Raw genomic sequence first — 23,486 nt, forward strand, 5'->3', positions numbered from 1 at the left:
ATATGACAATTGGTCTGAGCCTGAGCAGAAGGGCAAGATCTTCCAGGTTTTGTCTCAGCAGAAGCATTGGAAAACCCCAGGCAAAGTCCCCAGCCTTGACTGTAATCAACACCCAATGCCTCTGAGGAAGGCTTAAACTCATGTAGCAGAAAAGGGATGGGGGTGGTGCAGGGGCAACCAACGAAGCCCAGAAACATGGGAAATACTCCTAGTAGAACATAGGCATATCTACACCTAGATCATCCCCAGCTAGTGGCTGTCCAACCTTTTCTTGAACACCTCCAGTGATGGAGAGTCTACAGCTTCCCTAGGTAGTCTATTCCACTGCTTCACTATCCTAACAGTGAAAAAGTTTGTCTAGATATCCAGTCTAGACTTACTTTGCATTCTCTTCCCTGCAGCAAGAGAGAAAAGGTGCTTTCCCTCTTCTTTATGGCAGCCCTTCAAGGATTTGTATACTGCTATCATGTCCCCTCTTAAGCACCTTTTCTGCAAACTGAACATGCCTAGTTCCTTCAGACTCTCCTCATATGACTTGCTTTCCAAGCCCTTTATCATCTTATGGTGCCCGTCTCTGGACCCTCCATGTCCTTTTTAACTTCTCCATGTCCTTTTTAAAATGTGGAGCCCAGAACTTCATGCAGTACTCTAGATGAGGCGTAATCAGTGCCGAGTAGAGAGGCACTATCATCTCTCAGGACTTGCACCTAATGCTTCTATTGATACATCCCAAAACCACATTCACTTTTTGTGCGGCTAAATCACACTGCAGATTCATATTGAATCTATGGTTTACCAAGACCCAAGTCCCAAGTCCTTTTACATAGTGCTGCTATCCAGCCAGATGTCACCCATTTCATACTTGTGTTTTTGATTATTCCCCTTGAGGTGTACCACCTTGTGTTTGTCCACGTTGAACTTCATTCTGTTAGCTTTAGCCCAAATTTCAAATATAGTGAGATCCTTCTGAATTGTGCTCACATCCTCCTTCATGTTCACAATCCTTCCCAGTTTTGTGTCATCTGCAAACTTGCTCAAGAGGCTTTCTGTGTCAGCATCCAAATCATTCATAAACATGTTGAACAGCACTGGGCCCAGAATAGACCCCTATGGAACTCCAATCGAAACATCTTGTCATTCTGACATGTATTAATAATTACACTTCGCTTGCAGCTATTGAATCAGTTATCTATCCACCCTATAGTAATTTTATCTAGCCCACATTTCTCCAATTTGTTTATGAGAAGGTTGTGCAGGACCTTGACAAAAGCCTTGCTCAAGGTTAGATACACAATATCTACAGCATTCCTTTCACCCACCCAAGTAGTTACTTTGCCAAAGAAGATCAAGTTTAGATGACATGATTTGTTCTTCATAAATCCATGCTGGCTGCTTGGGATCAGCCTTTCTTTCTCCACATGCTCACAAATGGTCTTCCTTAGGATATGCTCCAGTAATTTCCCAGGTATTGAGGTGAAACTAAGCAGTCTATAGTTCCCTGCATCCTCCTTTTTACTTTTTTTCAAGAAGGGCACTAATGGTGGCCTTTTTCCAGTCTTCTGGTACCTGGACCATTTCAATTGACTCAATAGACTCTCTCAGCACTGCCTGAATAGAAATGCAGCTGCCCCTTCAGGCATTTGCTTTAAAGTTTGGGTGGAACAGGAATCAAAGCAGGATGCAACTGTACCACTGTACCTCCCCTGGATCTTTCCCTGATTGTAGATCACTCTTGGTGTAAGAAATCTCACCCCTGCAGATATATCTTGGCCACAACTCCCTACCTTGCTAGTTTTCTTGTGAATTCTAGCTCAGCCTGTTCTTTCTCTAAGGAGGCCAACATTGATAAGAAGATCCAGTATAGGATCTGATGTGCCAGCTCTGCCTTCAGAAGACTGAATCATTGTGTGTTCAATTATCATGATGTCAGGACTTGAACAAAGCTCCTACTATATAAGGCTGTAGTAACCCCAACTCTTTTCTATGGCTGTGAAGCTTGGGTGACCTACAAGGACCACCTGAAAAGATGGAACTCCATTACCAGTGCTACCTCCAGAAGATCCTTGGCATAAAGTGGGAGGATCAACACACAAATGCCAGTGTCCTCACCAATGCTAACACCACCACTGTGGAAGTGCTGATTATTCAAAATCAGCTATCGCGGACAGGGCACTGTGTGCGTATGCCTGATGTACACTTAGCAAAACAAGCACTATATTCCCAATACAGCCAAGGACAAAGGACACATGGGGGCCAGAAGAAATGTTTCCAGAATGCCCTCAGGGCAAATATTAAGAAGCATGGCATTGATACCACAAACTGGGAAAACTAGCCCAGAACAAGGCTACATGGTGACGCCTTGTGAGAGAAGTTAAATCTTACTTTGAGGAAAACCATCTCACCCTAGGGGCAGGAAAACGACAGAAAGGGAAGGAAAGCAAACAAGACCAAGAAATTTGTGGTCCGACCCTCCCTTTAACCACAACCTGTGGTGTTTGCCAGAGAGTCTACAGTCTAGGATTGGCCTTCTTAGCCACCAACAGACTCATTTACAACCCTTAACTTGATCCATGGGAGTGATCATCCTCAACCATCAGGGATTGCTGCCACTGCCAGTGATGGCTCTCTTGCAATACTTCACTTGTTTAAAGCTCAAGATACAGGACACCTAAATACCTGCTTAGTTTTCAAACAGGTGTTGTGTCTAGTCTACCATTCTGTTACAGCATTTCAAAATATTACTAACAAAACTGGACATAATACTCCAAATGTGGCCTCACCACTACTGAATAGAAGGGAAGAATCACTTCACTTTGTGGCAGTGAGACATCAACCTGCAAAACTGTAACTGCAGCTGGAAGTCACAGTTACATAAAACCCACCTCAAAATGGACTGAGTGCCTGGGAAACTTACCTGGAGACACGCTGCCTACTCCAGGAGGTGGCAGTGCAGTGGTGCCGCCGTAACAATTTTTGAGCACCTGCTCCTTTCAGCTTGAAGAGGACACACTGGCTGATGTAAAAAAGACACACCATGCCGGGAGCTTAAAAAGGATGGCTGCTGGGTACAGCGGCAGGACTGAAGAGCCAAGAGAAAGGACCCAGCACTGAGCTGAAGAGCCAAGACAGAAAAGCCTATTTTGCCAGCACTCTATTTCAGTAGAAGTCAAAGAATAGATTTCATAGATATTAGGGCTGGAAGGGACCTTGTAATATCATTGGGTCCAGCACCCGGCCCAAGGGGCAGGAAGTCAGCAGGGGTCAGATCACGCCAGGAAGATAAGCATCTAAGCATTTCTTAAAGGTATCCAGAGTAGGTGCTTGCACCACTTCTGGGGGAAATCTATTCCAGACTCTGGAGACTCAGGTGGTAAAGACGTTTTTCCTTATGTCCAGCCTAAAACAGTCTGTCGCAGAGCACTGAGGTGCCCTGCTCCTAAGGAGGAGAAACTGCTAGGGAAGGGACCCTAGCAGTGAGTGAATAAGGAGCCCAGCTGTGGGTTGCCGGGGCAACCAGGGAAGGTCAGCTGACCGGAAGGGGCAGGGCCTGGTCCTTATAAAGCCCAGGGGCTGAGGCCAGGCTAGCAGTTGTCTGCCAGCTGTCAAAGAGGAAGGAGCTCGCTCACGGAAGGGATGGAGTATTTCCTGGTAGGCTTAAGCATTGTTATGGCCAGGCGGCTTCTGTTTAAGTTATAGCCGATTGGCTTGTATTTTGTGTTGCCGTTTATGACCGGTGGTTTGGGTGAGGCTATTAGGGGTTGGAGGAGGCCTCATCGGGGACTCACAGTTGAGTGGCGACCCCAGCGCCAGTAAGGGTGCAGCATCCGGGGTACATTGACCCCAGCCCCAGAGAGGGGCAGTTGAGAAGCCCCAGTGTGGGCAGGGTGAGCCCTGGAGAAGGGGGTAGCAATGCGGTGAGCCCCGGAGAAGGGAGCAGCATTGCGGTGAACCCTGAGGAAGGGCATAGCGTTGCAGCGAACCCTGCAGAAGGGGACAGTATTACTAGGGAGGCCCCAGAGAGAAGGGGCGGCTTTACAGAGGAGCCCCGAGAGAAGGCGCAGCACTGGAGACAAGCCCCAGAGAGAGGGCAGCGTGATAGTGAAGGCCCTGTGAGAGGGCAGCGCAATAGTGAAGGCCCAGAGGAGGGCGGCAATACTGAGGAGGCGCAGCATTGTGGAGAAGGCCCCAGAGAGAGGGCGCGGAGAGAGACAGGGCCACCGAGGGCCCGAGCGCCAGAGAGATTGTAGACCTGGACAGAACAACGTCCATTCCACCTGCGAGGCTTGGGGCATGGTATTGGGGTGGTAGGAGCCACGCATGGTATTGGGGTGGTAGGGTGCTCCGGAAGCACCCATTTGTAGAGCGGGACCCACGAGGGGTCCGGGAGTCCACAGGCAGAGACTACAACAAGAAGTGACCAAAAGGCCATAAAAAGGCAGCCTCCCTAACATATTTTAACATCAAAGACGTAGCGGGCGAGAAACCGAGGATGCCCTTGGGCCAACTTGGCACGGGAAGGAGCCTTAAGGAGATCACGGCCCTCCTGTAGGACCCCGCCTGTGACACAGTCTTACAGCAGTTTGTGACCATTAGACCTTGTCTTCCCTTGGGGTGCCCTGGTGAACAGACATTCTCCCAGTTCCTGATGAACACCCTTTATATACTTATAGGTTACCATCAAGTCACCCCTCTGCCTTTGCTTCTCCAGGCTGAAAAGTCCCATGCCTCTCAGCCTCTCCTCATAAGGCCTATTCTCTTGACCTGTAATCATGTGCATGGCTCTCCTCTGGACTCTCTCAAGCTTCTCCACATCCTTTCTTAAGTGTGGAGCCCAGAATTGGATGCAGTACTCCAGAGGTGACCTCACCAAGCCCAAATAAAGCAGGAGGATGACTTCTTGGGTCTTGCTCAAGATGCATCAGTAGATTCAAGCCAAAGTTTTATTTGCTTTGCTCAGTGCAGCATCACATTGGTGGGTCATGTTCATCTTGTGGTCAATCATGACCCCCAAGCATCTTTCAGTTGTGGTGCTAGTGAGTATAGCACTGCCAAACCTATAAGTATAATGTGGGTTTTTTCTCCTGAGGTGGAGCACCTTGCATTTCTCTGTGTTGAATGTCATCAGGTTTTGATCCGCCCACCTTTCGAGCCTGTCTAGATTGGCCTGAATTGCCAACCTATCCTCTAGCATGACCGCACATCCCCATAATTTGGTGTCATCTGTGAGCTTAGCCAGTCCACTTCTGACACCCAAATCCAGATCATTTATGAATATATTAAAGAGTACTGGTCCAAGTACCAAGCCCTGGGGGACACCACTGGTCACTACGCACCATGTTGACTCAGTTCCATCAACTATCACTCTCTGGATCCAACCATGGAGCCAGTTCCCCAGCCATCAGACAGTATGATTGTTGAGGCCTGGAGTTCCCCAATTTTACCATAAGAACATTGTTGGAAACCAAGTCAAAGGCTTTTTTGAAATCTAAATATATGACAAACTCTTCTCCTTTGTTCAAGTAACGTGTCACCTGGTCATAGAAGGAAATGAGGTTGATCAGGCAAGACCTGTCCACAATGAAGCCATGTTAGATAATTCTTAGAACATTGACTTCTGATAGCCTGCTGTTGATGGTTTCTTTGACGATCTTTTCCAAGATCTTTCCAGGGATTGAGGTCAAACTGATTGGCCTGTAGTTCCCTGGATCTTCCTTCCTTCCTTTCTTGAAGATAGGCACCACATTGGTCCTCTTCCAATCTTCAGGAACCTCTCTCAAGCACCACAAGTTCTCAAATATCCTCACTATGGTCATGCTATGATCTCAGCCAACTTTTAGCACTCTTGGGTGCATTTCATCTGGGCCACCTGACTTGTGGATGTCCAGCTTCTCAACCTGTTCCTTCACAAGATCTTCACCAATTATAGGTGTATGATCACCCTTACCCTGGTAATCCTGCATCCTGTCAGGCAGGGTGATCCCTTTGGGCTAGTGGAAAACCAATGCAAAGTAATCATTAAGGAGATTAGCTTTCTCCTGGGTGTCAGTTGTCAGCCGCCCCATTTGGTTCAGCAAGGGTCCAATGTTGCTCTTTTTTTTTCCAATTTCCCATGTATCTGAAGAAGGACATTTTATTGTCCTTGATTCCCATAAACAGTTTGAATTCAGCTTCAGCCTCAATGACTAGATCATCCCCTTTGGCCAGTACCAGATCCAGCAGTGCCTTACCTCTTGTCAGCCTGTAGACTTTTTGAGTCAAATACAGCTGATCAATACATGTGAGGAAGTTTCATAACCAATCACATGTGGCTGAATGCTCTTCCCATGAGATGCCAGGGTACTTGAAGTCACCCATGATGACTGTGCACCAAGAATTGTAAGAATCCACGTGAAGAGTTTATTCCAGAAGACCCTGGGGCTCAGCTTGAGTGACAACTGTTTCCCAAACAACATCATGTTTGGTGCCTGGATGGGGTGTAGGGGAGGTGGAACCCCAGGCCATCAACCCATTGTGACATGAGTAGACCCGATAAGACAGGAAATGATCGTATACAACTGGACCCTCCCCTTTTCTTTTGACATGAAAGGCGTGGCAGACGAGTTGGAGAGGGTAACTCTGGGTAATCACTAATAGCAGACCTCAACAGCCAGCTCCACTACACCTTTGAACTGCTGGCAACACTCCTACTAATGCAGCCCAGTATGCCATTAGCTTTCTTTGCAACAAGGGCACACTGTTGGCTCATATTCAGCTTAATGTCCACTGTAGGCCCCAGATCCTTTTCTGCAAAGCTGATCCTTAGCCAGTTAGTACCCAGTAAGGGTGTGCAAAATGGACTGTATTTGATTGAGATTCAGCCTGAATCAGGGGACAGTGATTCAGTTCATTGATTTGGATCACTGTCCCAATTTGATTCGGCTGAATCCAAAGATTCAATGCTGATCCAGAGAATCAGTGATTTGGCCACAGACACAGTTTAAATGTTTTTTCTATATACCTTGAGGTACCAGATGTGGCTCGTGAACGCTGAGATGGTGGGGCAGATGGAGCATGCCACAGGAGTGTAGTGGGGGAGGGGCCATGTCCTCAGTGGTGGACCTGGAAGTGGACTGGAAGTACTTCCGGTCCACTTCTGGGTCCATCATCAAGCACATGGGAGACCCCTCCCCTGCACTGCCCTGGCTCAGCAATCATCTGTAGGGAGACCCCAGGTGCCCCCCCAGGCCCAGGAGGCACCAGTCGCTAAGCCAGGGGAGCACAGGAAGGGGCCCCCTGTGTGCTCCCTGGAGGACACAGAAGTAGACTGGAAGTGCTTCTGGTCCACTTCCAGGTTCACCACTGAGCATGCTGGGGACCCCCCGCCCATGATCCCATGGGACGCTCCATCTGCCCCAGCACCTCAGCTTTCATGAGCCACCTGATACTTTGAGGTATGTAGAAAAATATTTAAAGCTGTGTCTATATCTGGATCATTGAATCTCTCCAAATCAATTTGGAGACTTCCGATTTGATTTAGAGAAATTTAAAGGGTCTTGAATCGGGCCAAATCTCTGCCAAATTGAATCAGCAACTGAAGCTTCGCACAGCCCTAGTACCCTGCCTATACCAGTACATGGGATGGTTCCTTCCTAATTGCAGGATTTTGAACTTGTCCTTATTGAACCTCAAGAGATTTCTTCTGGTCCGATCCTCCACTTTGTCAAGGTCTCTCTGAATCCTACCCCTACCCTCCAGTATATCTACTACTCTCCCCAGTTTGATGTCATCTGCAAACATGCTGATCATGCACTCCATCCTATCCCATTTCACATAATGTCTATCACTTAGGCTAGGGGCAGAAGTTACATATAAACTGGTTTAAGTGATCAGAAACTGGTTTAAATCTGTAAGAGAACAGAAGCTCAGTGCATATTAACCAGTTTCAAAATGGCTGAAATTGGTTTAATATAAATCTGGTTGAATGTAGTATCAGGCTTAACTGATCTCGGTCAAACAAGTTTATAAAACTTCTGTCTTAGATACCTTCCTGGTTCAAGTTCAATCACAGTCCCCCAGCATCCCAGCATGTTTTCTAGCACTGGGCTGTGCTCCAGCAGAGAAGAGTTGGTGGAGGGAGGCACAGGCTGCCCCCCCGCACAGGCTGCCCCCCCGCACAGGCAAACCCTGGCTGGGGTCTGGGATCTGGGGCCAGGGAGGTAGGATTAAAACCCCTTCCTCTTCCCCTGCCCTAGTGCTAAACTTACCAAAACTTACTGCTAGCTATGACTGTGGACTACAAATCCCAGCAATACCTGGAAGCAGGGAGAGGAAGTGATGAGCAACCCTGGAGAGTTCCACTCCTGTGATTCTGGACTGCAAATCCCAGAGACTTTGGAAACAGCAGGAAGAGGATGCGAACACACAGCCCATGCTGGCTGCATTCTGGAGAGATGTATTCTCACACGCCCCCAGCTTCTGGCCTGAGCCAAAGCAGGCATGTGGCTGCATTTCCTAAATCAAAAGTAAATGTTTGTCCAGTTGTTTCTCAGTTTAATCTCTGCATTTTAAGCTAACCTGCAAAAACTGAATCAATTCAGCCTTGGGCTTTTTGACTGTCTGTACTTAGCCCTAATATCCTGTGTATAACTGTGTTAAGGACAGGTTGCCTAATATCCTGTGTATAACTGTGTTAAGGATAGGTTGCAAATCTACTGAAATGAAAAGTTTTTTTTATTGAGGTATGCTATGGAAGCTGCATATAGTGTTAGTTCAATGCTATGTATTTATTTAAAATTATATGTCTAATAGTGCCATGAAGCGTTTGGATACTTTTGCAAATTTCTTTTAAAAAGTTTTGTGGGACACCTTCCAGGTGCAATAGTCTTGTCCATTAAGATGTTCTGGTTCATCAGCAGAATATCAGGTAGATAATGCCCCTAAATCTCACTAAAAAGCTCTTTTACTAAAGTTACACTGAGTCTTCCAGAGCATTCAATGAATTAAAAGACAGTGTTGAGTTTACTAATATTAAGCCTATATACTGAGACAGACAAGCTATGAACTGTCCAATACATTAAGCATGGCAAGTCTCCAAATAAGCTCTTCAAGCTTATGAGCTCTCATACAATTTACATATGCAAAGCTATTCAGGCTACATTAAGAGCTATTTAGTAGCAACAGATAAAATATCAAAATCTCTGTCTTATTTTACTCTCAGTCCTAAACAATGTTAAAATACATTAAAATGATGCTGGGATTAAAACCAAGAAAATAATGCCACTATCATCATGCTACTTTAGAATCCCCCCAGTTGCACCTAAGTTAACAGTGTCTATACAACCAAAGAGAGATTTTGCTTTTGATTCACAGAGAGTAAGTTGATCTACAGCACTAACATATCTTGCAGTATGACCCTTCCATTCCATATTCCAAAAATAAATACATTGGGAATGGACAAATACCAAGAAAAGAGTCTCCTAAATTTTTATTTAAACTGTACGTTAACAGCCTGTTTTTAAGAAAAAGCCTCCATATTTGCATATATACTTAAGGGAAAATACATAAAAGACAGGTGAAGCATTTGCTAAAAGGTTCAGTCAAACACTTAAACATATAAATACTATTGTTTGCCTGCAACTTATTGGAAAAGCAAAATGATAGCTGCAAATTTGGAGAATAGACTGAGGCCCTTAGAAAAGGGATCTAGTTTTGCCACACTCTTACCTTCCTCTCATGTGCCAGCATAAAATTCTGGACTCTGGTCCTTAGCCATTGCCTTGTAGAAATAATTTTTAAACACCTTTAGGATAGTGAGTACTATGGCAAGGTACAGGCTTTAACCAAACATCAGAACTAAACACCCCTAAAGGTCATTTTTTGCTTTGTGGGATAAGGAATATAGCTCCAAATTCCTTAATCTTAATATTTCATGGACAATTCTTTCCATATTAGAGTAAATCAGAATACCACATCTGATCATTCACTTTCTATCTGCCCACTACAATAAAGTCTCCTGGTAATTGAAACACAGCCAATTGTTAATAGCACATAGCAGGATACAAAAAACATTACAGTTGAAACAGCAGGAGAAGCTTGCAGGAAATAGAAATAAAACCCTAGGTAGGAATTAGGTTTGAACATTAGGGAAAAAAAGCCTATGCAGACTCTTCCAAATACTTCCCCAGAGATTTAATAAACACAAGGCATCAAGTCCTCAGGCATTTGTCCCTCATTGAAAACATGACACTACAATGATCTATTACAGTGGTACCCAACCTTTTTTCCCAGCAGACCAGGATGCTTACAAGTTACATTTTTTCACATGATCTGACCCCTGAAAGTGTTCTACAGCCATGACACAACACACGTGCACAGCTGCAGATTGCTCTTAGTCATGCAACAAAAATAACCCTCAATAAATCAACTATTAGCTGGAGGAAATCTAGAGCAAAGCACCTTAGGGAACTTCTGTTCAAGTTCTGTCAAGGGTTAATATTTTGCACGTGTGGGGCTGGGCTGGGAAAGGGGCAGCACACAGTTGGCTGGGCTTTGCTAAGTCTGGAGCTGGAGGTGGGACCAGGGTGGAAGCTCCATGAGTTAGAGTGCCCCCCTAAGCTTCTCTAGGCACCATAAATGAGCAGTGCCTCGTCTGTCCATGGGCTGGTTTCAATCAGTGGTCCAATCTGACACCTGAAGTGGGCCTGGCAGGCGCTATACAGCTGTGTGGTGAGGGGTAGATGGGGAGGCCCAACTTGCCTCAAAGGGAGAAGGGATCATGGCCTGGAGAAAAAGGGCTTGAACAGGCACTACAGAGGGAAAGGAGACATGGCCCAGCCCCAGCCCAGCCCTGCAAATGGGAAGGGGACATGTCCTGTTTCTGACATGCAGGACCTGAGGGTTGGGAATTGGCAGTGTGGGAGGGTGGCCATATTAACTGCCGCTGCTCCCCTACTGCCAAATTTCCTGACCCATGAAGAGCCCTGTGAGCCAAATGCCATGGCTTCACAGGTTGAATTTGGCCCACAGGCTGGAGGTTGAGCACCCCTGCTCTATTACAATAATAGGACATTCACAATACTGATGTGTGTAACTTGAGTGTGCCTTCTTATTGATGTCTCATATTGCTAAGGGTCCTCCATAAAAGGGAAACCCCATACATTACAAATGCTTCTCAGCTATTACTTTAACTGAAAACAGACTTAACTTGTCAAAATCTTTCCATTTACATCTTTAGCTCATTTGTTATAGTAGTTATATACATTGCAGTTATATATTACTGACTCCTCTTACCTTTTTATTCACTTTGACAATTTAAAATGTAGGCTTCTGTAAAATATGCTTATCATTATCTGCTAATAATAAGAAAAAACACAAGTTAGAGTGGTAAAGTCAATAATATGCTTGAGTACAAGTTTCTGTTTTAAGGTCATCCACTGCCAATGTAAAACAGATGCAAAATTTCATTTTGGGATAGATTACATATTTATACACTATAAAGAGGGATGTTTACATTGGGATAGAACAAGGAGACATTAGAAGGGTGATTAATCTTGTTTGCCACAAGTTGCATACTTTGCCCAAAGCATGGATTGTACATGGTTTAGAGTAGAGTGCTACCTCTTTGGTTCATCTAAATATGAATTAGGAAATCTGACCATCACTGATGAGTTAAAAAATAAATAAATAAATGAACAGAACAGTTCCCCTATTACTGAGTTTCCAGATGCAGGGAATAAAATTCTGGCCTCACAGAAGTAATTTGGAGGTTTACCATGATCTTAAATGGAGCTAAGATTTTCCCCATAGATCTTCTGTTACACTAGAAGAGCAAAGAAACATTATAGCCCACTTTCACAATGTGTCTTTATGGGAAAGGATTATCTTTGTTCTTGACACACAAAGTGCATCTGTTGTAATATTATTCCCATTGTATTTAATGCTTGAAATATGAAAAGGTCTTTTCTTTTCCATTTTTTTTAAGATGGGCTTTTTCCCTCAACTGTTTGTTCAGATGTAGCTCCCATTTCACATCTAAGCAGGGCTTCAGGTGAATCAAAATGGACAGATATGGCAGCCCTAAAGTATTATATGAAAATCTTATTGTATTAGTCATTTTTCCCGTCATTTTGCATTAGTGTCATATTAATCTAATGCAATACTAACATGATACTAAAATGTTAGCATATTATAGATTATTCAGTGTGTCAAGTTCATACTTGATTGTATTATTCTGTAGTATATATTTTTTCAAGAGAAAAAAAATCCCTGAAACTGCAGGATTTTAACACAAAACATGAGGGTGTGAAATGTGAAGGATTCTTATAATTGTTTCAAAAGAGGAATTAGCAACTCTTTTGCTAAATGAAATAGCCTAATTATATGTGAGCATCCAATATAATAAACCAATCTATGTATCTTTAGCAGCAGCATAGTGACATGGCCAGGTGCCTGGGGCACCGGGGCAGCAGCAGTTTCTGGTTGCCACCATAGCACCAGCACGATTGCACAGTTGCCAATGGCAGTCATTTTTTTTCACCACCACTCCCCTCCCCAACCTGGCACCCAGCATGGTTGTCATGGTTGCCCTGCCATAGTTACACCACCATTTATGAGTGCAAACACAGGCATTCCTTTTTTGCTTTGTACAGGGAGAAATTCAAATTATACTTTAACTGAAGAATAAACTCCAAACAAGAAGTGTCTTCTACTTGACTCCTTCCTGTCATAGAAAAAAAGTATGTTGACATTCTTTTAGAGTGCTCTACTAGAAAACATCACATTTGGTAACAGAAAATAACACAGAGCTTAACCAATACTGTTGAGTACAAAACCCAGAATTAAGCAGGAAGGCAAGCATCAAACTGGTGTACCACATGAAAGATTGTTGTGATAGAGTTCTCCTGGTCAACTTCTAAAAGTTCTGGTATTTATTTAGACAAGAAAGCTGGCACAGAATTTATTCTGGTAGTAATTCCCATCTTGAATTATCTGATCGTCAAATAGAAACAAAAAATCCCAAGAAGTCTATTAACTCAAAAGTTCCTGAATACTTACTGTTTCTCAATGCTTATGGTAAAGAATTAGTTAAGAGTTATGAAAAGCTGGGATTCTAATTATTCAGTTCATGAATTGCCATATCACACCCATAAACTTAAGAATTTTTAGGGTGTTTGGCTGCTATACTGATTTTTTTTGGATGACATTCTCCCTCTTCATGTAATATATAGTAATCATTGGGCATGTCTACACATGCATTTACAGTGGCTTAAAGTTACTGCTCAGTAAATCACTGCACAGTAAGTGGGAATAGACCAGCATCTACATGCGCAGGCATTAAAGAGCATTAATGCTGTGAGTGGACTGACTTGGAACTAAAGTTAATCCCAAGTTAGTCCACATACACAGTGTTACTGTGCAGTAAGATATCCACATGTGCATTAATGTGCAGTAACTAATCAGGCATAAATTTGATACCTGCGTGACGTGCGCACAGTCTTACCTCCACTTCATAAGTTATTTAGAAAGTTATTTTCTCTTAATGTCACACGTATATATTTACCCAAGTTGCTGTTTTTACAAACAGTCACGTTACTATAGTATTTAGAGTTCCTAACTAAGGTAAAATCCTATTGCACTGTGTATACATTGAGAGAAGTCCCAACACTTCAGGTAAAACAAAGCATAGGAGCAAGTAAATATTCTTATCCCCAATTTTACATATGGCGTAACTGAAGCACAGAGAGATTAGGTGTATATCTACACTCTGCTCTAAGTGAGCCTTGACACACCTCTAAGTAATAAGCCCTGCCCACTTGCACCCATTCTGTGCCCGCACAAGCCCATCAATTTGAGTAAATGGTTTAGAGCAGCCCTAACCATGCTTCCCAGGAGAACTGAGGTATAACTGCACATGACAGAACTGAAATATATCTGCGCATGTCTACACATTCATTAATGCACTGTAATTATGGCTCATTAAGTTTAGTACCTGTAATGAGAGAGACTAAGTTAATGCACCATCAGTGGTGACGCATAGGGGGTACACCCCCTGAGATGGCCGGTGCACCTCCTCACAGCCAGTGTTCCTGGGAAGGGGGAGTGGCAGGTGAGAGCACTGGTGCCTCCCCTGAGAGCGCTGACCAGGGAGTGGGGGTGCCAGGAGAAGTGGTCCCCCCCCACAGCCAATCATGCTCACATGGAAGTGCCAGTGGTGTGCCGCTGCCACTTGCGGGTTGGTGGAACTGGCCACAGGGAGACTCCTCCCTCCCGATTCAGCAGAATCAGCTGTGGGGGACTCCCCCCACCCCCGGTCTGCAGGATTGGCTGCAGGCCCTCCCCCCTGGTTGCTGACTGTCCGCTGGGGGAGCAAATGCTCCCCCTGACTCAGGAGGCACCAGTCCCACTGTGCATTTTTTTTAATTTTTTTGTGCTGTTGCTGTGCATTACACTAAATCTACTGTGCACTAACACATTAGCACAGGCTTTGCCCACCATGCTAATGCACAGTAGAACTGGTTTTCTGCACATTAATGTCATGTGTAGATGCACCCAGTGAGAGTCAATCTGAGCCATCTAATTTCTCAGAGTGGGCCTGGGAGTAGGCATGAATTATTTCTTGGAGACATACCCTGGCTCACTCAAGAGGCAATGTAAACATTCCATAAGGGCCTTATGCGAGGTCACATGAGTCTCTGGAAATACTGGTCATTTAAATGAATCTAGTGCTTTAACTAAAAGTTAAAGTCCTTACATTGTAACAATTTAAAAACTGAAAAGATTTTGAAGATACATTACAAGAGTATGTGTTCACCTCAAACATTTGAGACCTCTAACAATGACCTTCCTTGCAATTTCTGCTATTAACCATTCTTGACTTGGCAGATATCAGCATAAACCATTTTACAGCACAAATCCTTTGCAGGACATGCATTATTAGCATTTGTACCTGTCTCCATGCATAAAAATCCAGCCCAGTATGTGTAAAAAGTAAACTATGCATATACAATTGCATGTGCCATTTTCTATCTACCCACAGGGATTTTGCACAAAGCATTGTTCATATATATTGCGAGAATAGGCAATGAGATGTGGCCAAAAAAATTCTGTTTTTCTTTAGAGGCTCTTAAGGAAGTTTTTATATTGTCTACCTTTAGTGAAAAGCTTGCAGATAAAGTTTTAGCCTAAGATCTGCATACCCTTGCTTTTGTGTGCTCAGCTCAAGACACAAAATATCAGTTTTTATATAATCAGTGAGGGAAGATGGGATTCTAGTTAATGTCATTTTCATGTACTGACTGAACTATAAGCATGTGATTTGAAAAGCAGAGTTCCATAGCATTTGGATAAATATTTAAAAGCTTTTTACAGCACTCTGTAAATCAAATTAAAAACAGATTTGATCAAACTGCCATCTGCTGGGGAGGCCTGGCATTTAACAGAAAGGAACAAGATATCCACATCTGTGTTTAAAAATGTTATAACTAGATATGAGAAAATCATCTTATTTATACTAAATATGTTTGCAGCCAGATTTGAAATGAGAAGAAGCCTGTGTCTCAGAAGAAACACTGTCAGCAGTAGCAGACTAAAGCCAGTGCACCTGTACAGACATATAGGGCACATCCAGATGATCACGCACATGTGGTATGAGGTACCGCAGCCACCACACATGCAGGTGTTCCCCACAATGCTAATCTGCAGTATTGTGGGGTGGGGTCTGGTATTGGGAGATCCTGATATCAAAAAGACCTACACTAGAAAAAAGCAAGGCAGCACACATGGCGGCAGTGTGCGTTGCCTGAAACCAGAGCCTGGCTGGCCAGAACCATGATCTGGCTGCCAGTCAGGCTCCCTGCTTTTGGACTGCTGCTGCTAGAACCCTGGGAAGCCCCCAGGGCACCAGGCAAGGCTGCTGGAGTCAGCACAGGTGCTGGCCCCAGCCTACCCTACCCCACCTGAGACAACTTGCACTGGGTTAGAGCCTACATGCATGGGTGTTCCCTGGGAACAAGTAGCAGTGATGCAACTATGTGCTGTTGCTATTTGTCCCAAGGGAAATGCACATGTATGCTCATCTGGACATGCCCACAGCGACCACAACATTCACCTACACATCCAAAACATATCCAACTTGTTGGGCCCAGTTCAGTGACAGTACGTTCCCATCTCCAGATCAGTTTTCTGACCATGCAACAGAATCTGTATTGACAAAAACATCCAGTCATAAGAATGCATTACTTACTAGAAGATTGTACTATGGACCACCTGATCAGGAAAAAGATTAAGTAGACAATGGTGAGAGGAACTTAAAAAGTTAATAAAGACTAATAAAAGAGTAAAAATGGATGACTTCAACTACCTGCATATAAAATAGTCATGTATCATGAGCAAGGCTTAGAGAAATACATTTTTAGTGCCTCAAAAAAAAAAAAAGAAAGATTGCCTTTAGAACACTCAGCTTTAAAACACATAAGAGGCAATGTTATTCTGCTTACTGGTCCTAAGTAGCAGAGAAGTGTTGGTTTAAGAAGGAACTACAATATAGTGAAGCCCAATATCACCTGGAAGAATTCATGCCAAAAAATCACAACAATACACTGATAGCTTTATAAAGGGAAATTTCTAAATATATCAGGGTGTTAGTTAAAGAGACAGTTAAGTCAAAAGCAGGAAAAATCAAACCTTTTAGCCTAGATCCAGATATGTAGGCACATGCGATTTGTAATGCTGCAAACCTCTTTGCAGCACCAAAAACTGCATGAGTTGCACATTAATCAGTGCTTGGCACTGCTAATATGCAGCGCCAGGGCAAAATTTGCTACCAGGATTTTCTAGAAGCAAAAAACAAAACCTGGAAAAAAAGCAGCGCAAACTATGTCGAAGTGGCAAGTGCCAGTACAAATACAGAATCGGGAAAGCAGGCAGCTCTCCCATCTCCACATGCTGTGGAGCCCTCATGATGAGGCACCCTGCACCACAGCCAGATGCTCACCACGTGGGGAGCACACTAGGTCCCAATCAGAAGCTGGCTGGGGCACTGTGTGCCTCAGCATGGGGGCTCCACATGCTTCAATGCAGGGGCTGAGCAGTGGAGCCCCCATGCTGAGGCACGTGGAGACAGGGGAGCAGCCAGCCCAAGGCTGCCTACTCCAACTCGAGGGACACTGCCCCAGCCAGTGGGGAGTGGTTGGCTGGGGCACAGGGTGCTTCAGTGCAGAGATTCCACAGCACACTCCCTGCATTGCCTGCTTCCCCATTGCCGCACATGGCTCCCTAGCTAGCCAGAGCACAGGGTGCCTCAGCACATGGGATGGCTAGCCCCTACGACAGCCAGTCCCCACCCCCACGCTGCAGCATTTTGAGCAGCGAGACAATGGGTCCTGATGCAATGCATATGGTGGGCAGAAGAGTGCACAGGGGCACAAAGTAGAAGCACAAATTTGTGCTGCTACTATTTGCGCTGCTGTAAAGGCATGCCCATGATCATGTGGACCCAGCCTTAGGGTCTGTATGGAAGCTTCTTAAGGAACCATAACAGAATAAGTTGGGGGTACAAAAGACATGCCACACCTGCCAGAAGAGAAAAAGCAATAACAATTATAAATATTTAAGTCAATCACTAACAGGCAGTAAGTAGAAATTTTCAACATGGACAAGAGATACCCTATTCAGTTACCACGAGTTTCTTGTGCCTGCTTTGACACATTCTTTTGATACTAAGCATCTTTAGAGACAGGACAATAAATTAGATCAACCATTTGTCTGATCTAGTACAGTAGCCCCCGTGTTCTGTTAGCTGTTTCTTCTCTTGCCTCTCTTGATTCTCTTTTTTCCTTTGATCACCTACTATAACACACAGAAAGGCCTCCAGAGACTACAGAGTTGGCTAAAAAGTAATATTTCCCTCCATAGTTTTGGCCTGTATCGTCAGAGAGGGATGGGAAGGACTATAATTTAATTTCATGCCAGGGATTGAAGTTAAATAATGGCCTTGTAAACTAACTTCACAGAGACCAGCAAGAGCTGGCCACATCTTACTTGCTAGTATCCATGTATCTTAGAAGTGTGATCATCCTGGAGAAAGTGCTGAGGAAGAAGGATATCAGGATGGGAAGAAGAAAGAAAGGAGAGATGTGGCCTACATAGGACAATAAGAACCTACTGGACCCACCCAGATGGGGAAGGTACATACAAAGAGGTGAAACTTGTTCAGCTAAACAAAAATATTTAAGTAAGGATGGGGCAAAAGTTTGGATTTCTTTTAAATTGCCATAGTTGGTTTTGATTAGTCCATCTCTCCTTAGCATTCTCTATTTAGCACAATCATTTTGCCAGTCAACACTTGTGGAAGCCAAGATTTCTATCTGGGAATGTGCAGAACGAACAAGTACGCTTTTCAAAAATCAAGAGATGCCATTTTCATGCAAACATCCCAGCAATAAAAACTAGGAGAAGCAAAATACAATCCTGTAAGTTGTACGTAAGCAGAATAGTGTCTAAACAGAATATGTACTCAAGTTTCCTATGCAGTGTCAGCAGCTCTCTAATTTCTCCACTGTGTTTATTCACATTCAGTCCCATGCCCCCACCCAACTTCCTTTTGCATCTTATGCAGCCTTTGCCATATGTCAGAGAGAGACTCAGGGGAGATACAGGTTCTAAGCTTTAGAAATGTGAAATTGCAGACACATCTTTTAAAACTTTTTATTTTTAGTCACATGTGACTATATTTTATGCCAAGGTAGCAAGTTGACATGCATTTCTGAATGGCCTACGACCACTATAATTTCATATGATGGAGTTTTAAACCGAGTTTTTCTAAATCTTTCTGGACTGTAAGTGTATAAAGTTTTCCACACTTGTAAGGCCATTTAAAGGCTCTAATCCAACATGTGGTGATAAGGACAATACCACAGTCATCTTCATCTTCTGGGTCTTATACTAGAGATTTGTGAACAATCAAACAAAAACCAGTATGCAAGCATTCTTTAAAATTATTTAAATGAACTTGATTCAGTGACTTTTATACCTTTTGGGGGGATTTAAATGAACCACTTGGAAAACAAATCATGATTACTTTGCATGAACATTTACAGAAAGTATTACTCTCACAAGCTAGAATACTTAGGAAAATCAAATGATAGCATTAGGAGGCACAGATAGTCCTCCATATGCATAAGGAAGTTTGGCAGGGGTAGGGAGCTAAATATGGATGAACTCAATAGCAAAATTAAAGAACTGCTGATGGCGTATCTCTTTGGCGCACAGGGTTCCCTCAAACTCATGTATGCCAGATAAGACGTGAGTTTAAGCATGATTCCCATGCTAATGAGGCACTTAGCTACATATTCCTTACTTGTCTATATTAGACAGCTCATTTAACTGCCCTTCTTTAGTTAAAGTAGTACAAGAACTAGTGAAGATGCAAGTTATATTGAAATGAGTAATTCATACATGTGAAGAGACAGACCTACACTAATGTCAGACACATTTTTATTAACACAACCATGTCTTCACAGTCACTTGGACCAGTAGACCTGTGTCAGCTGTTAAAAGTTACACCTTAACTCATGTAGGTATACTGACACAAGCTCCAAGTGTAGCCAGTAGCATAACTACGTGTGAGTAATAGGGCAAACCACACCTGGAGCTATCTTGGGGTACCAGGCCAAGAAAAAAACAACTGCCACATTCACGTTTGCAATTGTGGCAGCAACCAGAAGTTGCTGTTTCTGCTTTGCCCTGGGTACCCAATCACATCCCTAGCCTGATGAGTGTAGCCTTGCTTGAAGTCTTAGTACTTAGGCAGAAGTCCAGGCAGTGTAGACTTGGACACTAACTAGATCACAAAAGCATAAGCTTTTGTAGGTGACAACCTACTTTGTCAGATGCCATAGCTGTTGCCTACATAGGCTGTTGCCTACAAAATAGGTTTATGCTGCTCTGAATCTATTAGTCTCTAAGGTGCTACTCAGCCATGCCTTCTGCCTGAATTCAGACTAACAAGGATAACTACCTCTTTCTATGTATGGATATGAATATTTGCTAATACAAGATCAGACTCCCTTGCACTTAATTCCTTCAGTGAGGAATTAAACTATACCTGTATGTAGTGTAAGTCAACTTGTGAAATGCTATAGCTGCCTGATGGATAGAACATGTTATAAACATGTTATCTTACATCTGTTTACATTTCATTCACTGATACTTATTTATTCACAGTATCTCAAAACTTACATCAAGCTCAAATAAATATATGGCCTACCCTTAGCAATATTCTTCTTAATTTTATCACCAATGTCAGCAGAGGTGATGTTGAAGGAGTAGTGCTATATTGCCAGTTCCTACATGCCACATTTTGCACACTGCCTGAAACTGCAGACTAAGGACTTTCTCAAGAATTACAGCATAATCATCTTCTGACAGATGCTCACAAAACCTGCAGCCATTTTAGTCAGTCAGTAAGGGGCCATTAAATTCTTTGAGAACTGCAGGAGGAGAAAATGCACAAATTGAAACTAAAAATGCCAACTCAATAGAATCAGTGCACAAAAAGTCAGCCATGCATACACAGGCCATATATCATGGGCCAGAGATAAGTGCTGTTCTATCTTTGTGGCAATGGAGGTTATGAAATACCTAGGTCAACATTCATTATTCTCTAGGGATGGTTGCCTGTGATGTCAAGGAAAACAGTGCTGGTCCCAGTTAAATACTGCCCTTGACTCTTCTGGGAAACCCTCAGATTGAATATCTACACAGTAAAATCTGGTGAATGATTCAGGTTCCATTCTTGATCCCAATTTCCCATTCTCTGGACTGGAATTCATCCACATTAGCTATAGGACGAGATTATTAATTTGGGACTAGAACTGTCTGAAAAAAAATAAAGCCCACAAGGATCTTGGCCCCTAATTCCTTTAGGCCTTCATCAAAACCCCAGCCTGAGGTCCTCAGTTATATTACATATCAGAATCTGAACTGTGCCAAGGACTGGAGATTTTCAGACCAGAATTTCAGTTTGGCCCATTTGAAAAATAATCATACACTGACAGTCAACCTCATCTGCTGTAACTAGAGACTGTTTATGCAATATAGTTAAAATTCATTAGCCTGGGTTGAAGAAAGGCTTTGACATACTTCATTGTATATCCTACAAGAAGAAATGGAGATTTTCCTTTCTTTAGTTTGAAACATTTAGACACTATATATGTTATTTGTACTGACAAAAATCTACCCAGCTATAACTCAGTTTAGTGATTAGCCTCTCATCTAAAACCCTTTAGACAGTTAACCACTACTTAACCTTTCTATTTACTTCATCCAAGGCATTTTTTCCACATTTAAGACTGCTGCAATGCTAGTGCCAAAAGATTACACACACCCCAATATGTAATAGTGATATCATTATTTATATACATAATCTGTAGTCACAATCATATCTATAGGCATTATGTATAGGCATAAAACATAGTCACTGCCATATCTATAGTCTATCTATACATTAAAAATTAATGTTGATCCAAGCCCTAAATCACTTAGTTAGGCAAAAATCCCTTTTTCAGCTCATTGCAAATTATAACAACTGAATAAGGACTTCAGGATTTGGTTCAGAGTGTACAGCAATCAGAATATTTTCATAGAGAGTGGGCACATGTACACATGATACTATATCACTGTAGTGATGCACTACGGTGATGTGGCATCCACGGGTGTCTACATGTGACCACAGCTACTTTGCCATAGTGTCATGCTCCCCTGTTATAGTGCTCCGCTATGGTGAAGTGGCTGCTAAAAATAACTGTCTGCTGTGCAGCATAGTATGGGTAGTTACTGTGCTGTGTACTCTTGCATTAGTACTTCCTCTTCCAAAAAGAAGTACTAAAGCAAGGTGCAGTAGCAACATTGCCATTGGACAACTTGTAGATGCACCCATTATTTCTGATATACGTATAAGTAGGAAGGTTATAATAATCATACTTTGTATATTGTATTAAATACAAACTCTTTAAATTAAAATAGACAATTAATATTCTTGCTCAAATATATAGGGACAATGTCCTGAATATAGGCTTGTACAGAAAAAGGTAGCTGTACCTTGAATTATTTACCATATTTTAATAGAAAAACTGCTAAAATTATTCCACTATATTTTAGTTTCCAACCAATCAGCTTTATACTATGTTATACAGAAATAAATTATGAAAGTTTGACTATTATGTACTGATACAAAAATACTGTAATTGTTTTCTTAATTACAATATTTGAGCCAAGTAATAGTTTTAGGACACTGACTGCTGAGTTTTGGTTCTACCCAAAAAATCTGCATCATACAAAGAAAATAGTTAATACAATAATAAAGGTTCCAAACTACTTATAGTAGAATAAATACTAGGTTATAACAAGTTAAAACCAAATGATAAAGGTATCATTATTTTGCTACAGATACACATTAGAGAAAAAAGTATCTGGTCACTAATGATCAAAGTTACTAGAAGGAAAATGCCAGTTGTGTCACTGTTTCCAGATATACTGTAACATATATATTCATATTGTATAAATAGATGAGGTAAAACAACAAGGCATTTGTTGTACTTCAATTACTTTCTTGTATAATGTCAAGAAGTAAAACCTAACAAACCATAACTTTTCCTGACATTTCCTCCCTCCAGTGACCAAAGATGGATTTTCCCTGAAAAAGCATTCATCATTTTACAGCATAGTATAGACTTTTTTAAAGTTAATGTTTAAATAGAAAAGCTCAGTACTTATCTGCAAACAAGTCAAACTTGGTTGAAACCATTTTATGCATTTTCAAGTCTGCAGGTGTTATGATACAAGCTGAGTGGTCATATTGTTACCTCCTCCTGGTACAAACTGGTCTAGCAAGATCATTGTGGGCACTGACAGATGTGATGTTTTGTCATGTGATTGGCCCCCTGAAAGTGCTCTATAGCCATGCCCCGACAGAAGGGTATGGCAGCAAAATGCTTTAAAAGTGCTGGCTTGTGTGACAAATGAACCCACATTACATGTGGGACCTTGTGTTAGTGAGTACCAGGAGCAGGGCTGAGCTTATGCAGTCCAGCCCTGCCCCTAGCGCTGTCTTCAGGATGGGAGGGAGAGGGGGTAAAGAGAGGAGGGAGATCAGTCTGGAGTTTGCCCAGCCCATGCTGGAGGGGAGGGTGGGTAGATTGAAGTCACCTACCCCCCTCCTTCACCCCATACAGGCTGAGCAAACTCCAGACCGAGCTCCCGCCCCTCCCATCCTGAAGACAGCAGTGGAGCTGAGGGCGGGTAGAGGAGGGGGAAGGTTAGGGGAGAAAGGCTGTAGACATGCAGCCAGCTCCAAAGTGCAGCTCAATCCCTCCCCTTCCCCCCCACCCTAGACATAACAGAGAATGTCTGATGGGTTGGGGGGATTGCTATAACTCATGGTGCTTCCTGTGAAAGTAGCAAGTTAGCTAATTTGCAGATAATACCAAGTTGGGTGGAATTGCAGACACTTT

General features: G+C 43.0%; 1 long non-coding RNA gene across 1 annotated transcript in view; it reads right to left on the bottom strand.

The window, feature by feature from the left end:
* Positions 1-23,486, bottom strand: part of LOC112550762 — a 72,584-nt gene that overhangs the window by 26,793 nt on the left and 22,305 nt on the right. Inside the window, exon 4 of the long non-coding RNA XR_003094758.1 lies at positions 11,269-11,330. This is a non-coding gene — a long non-coding RNA (uncharacterized LOC112550762). The remainder of the gene's footprint in view (positions 1-11,268; positions 11,331-23,486) is intronic.

This window comes from Alligator sinensis, unplaced genomic scaffold, assembly GCF_000455745.1.
Source record: "Alligator sinensis unplaced genomic scaffold, ASM45574v1 scaffold173_5, whole genome shotgun sequence".
Taxonomy (NCBI): Eukaryota; Metazoa; Chordata; order Crocodylia; family Alligatoridae; genus Alligator; species Alligator sinensis.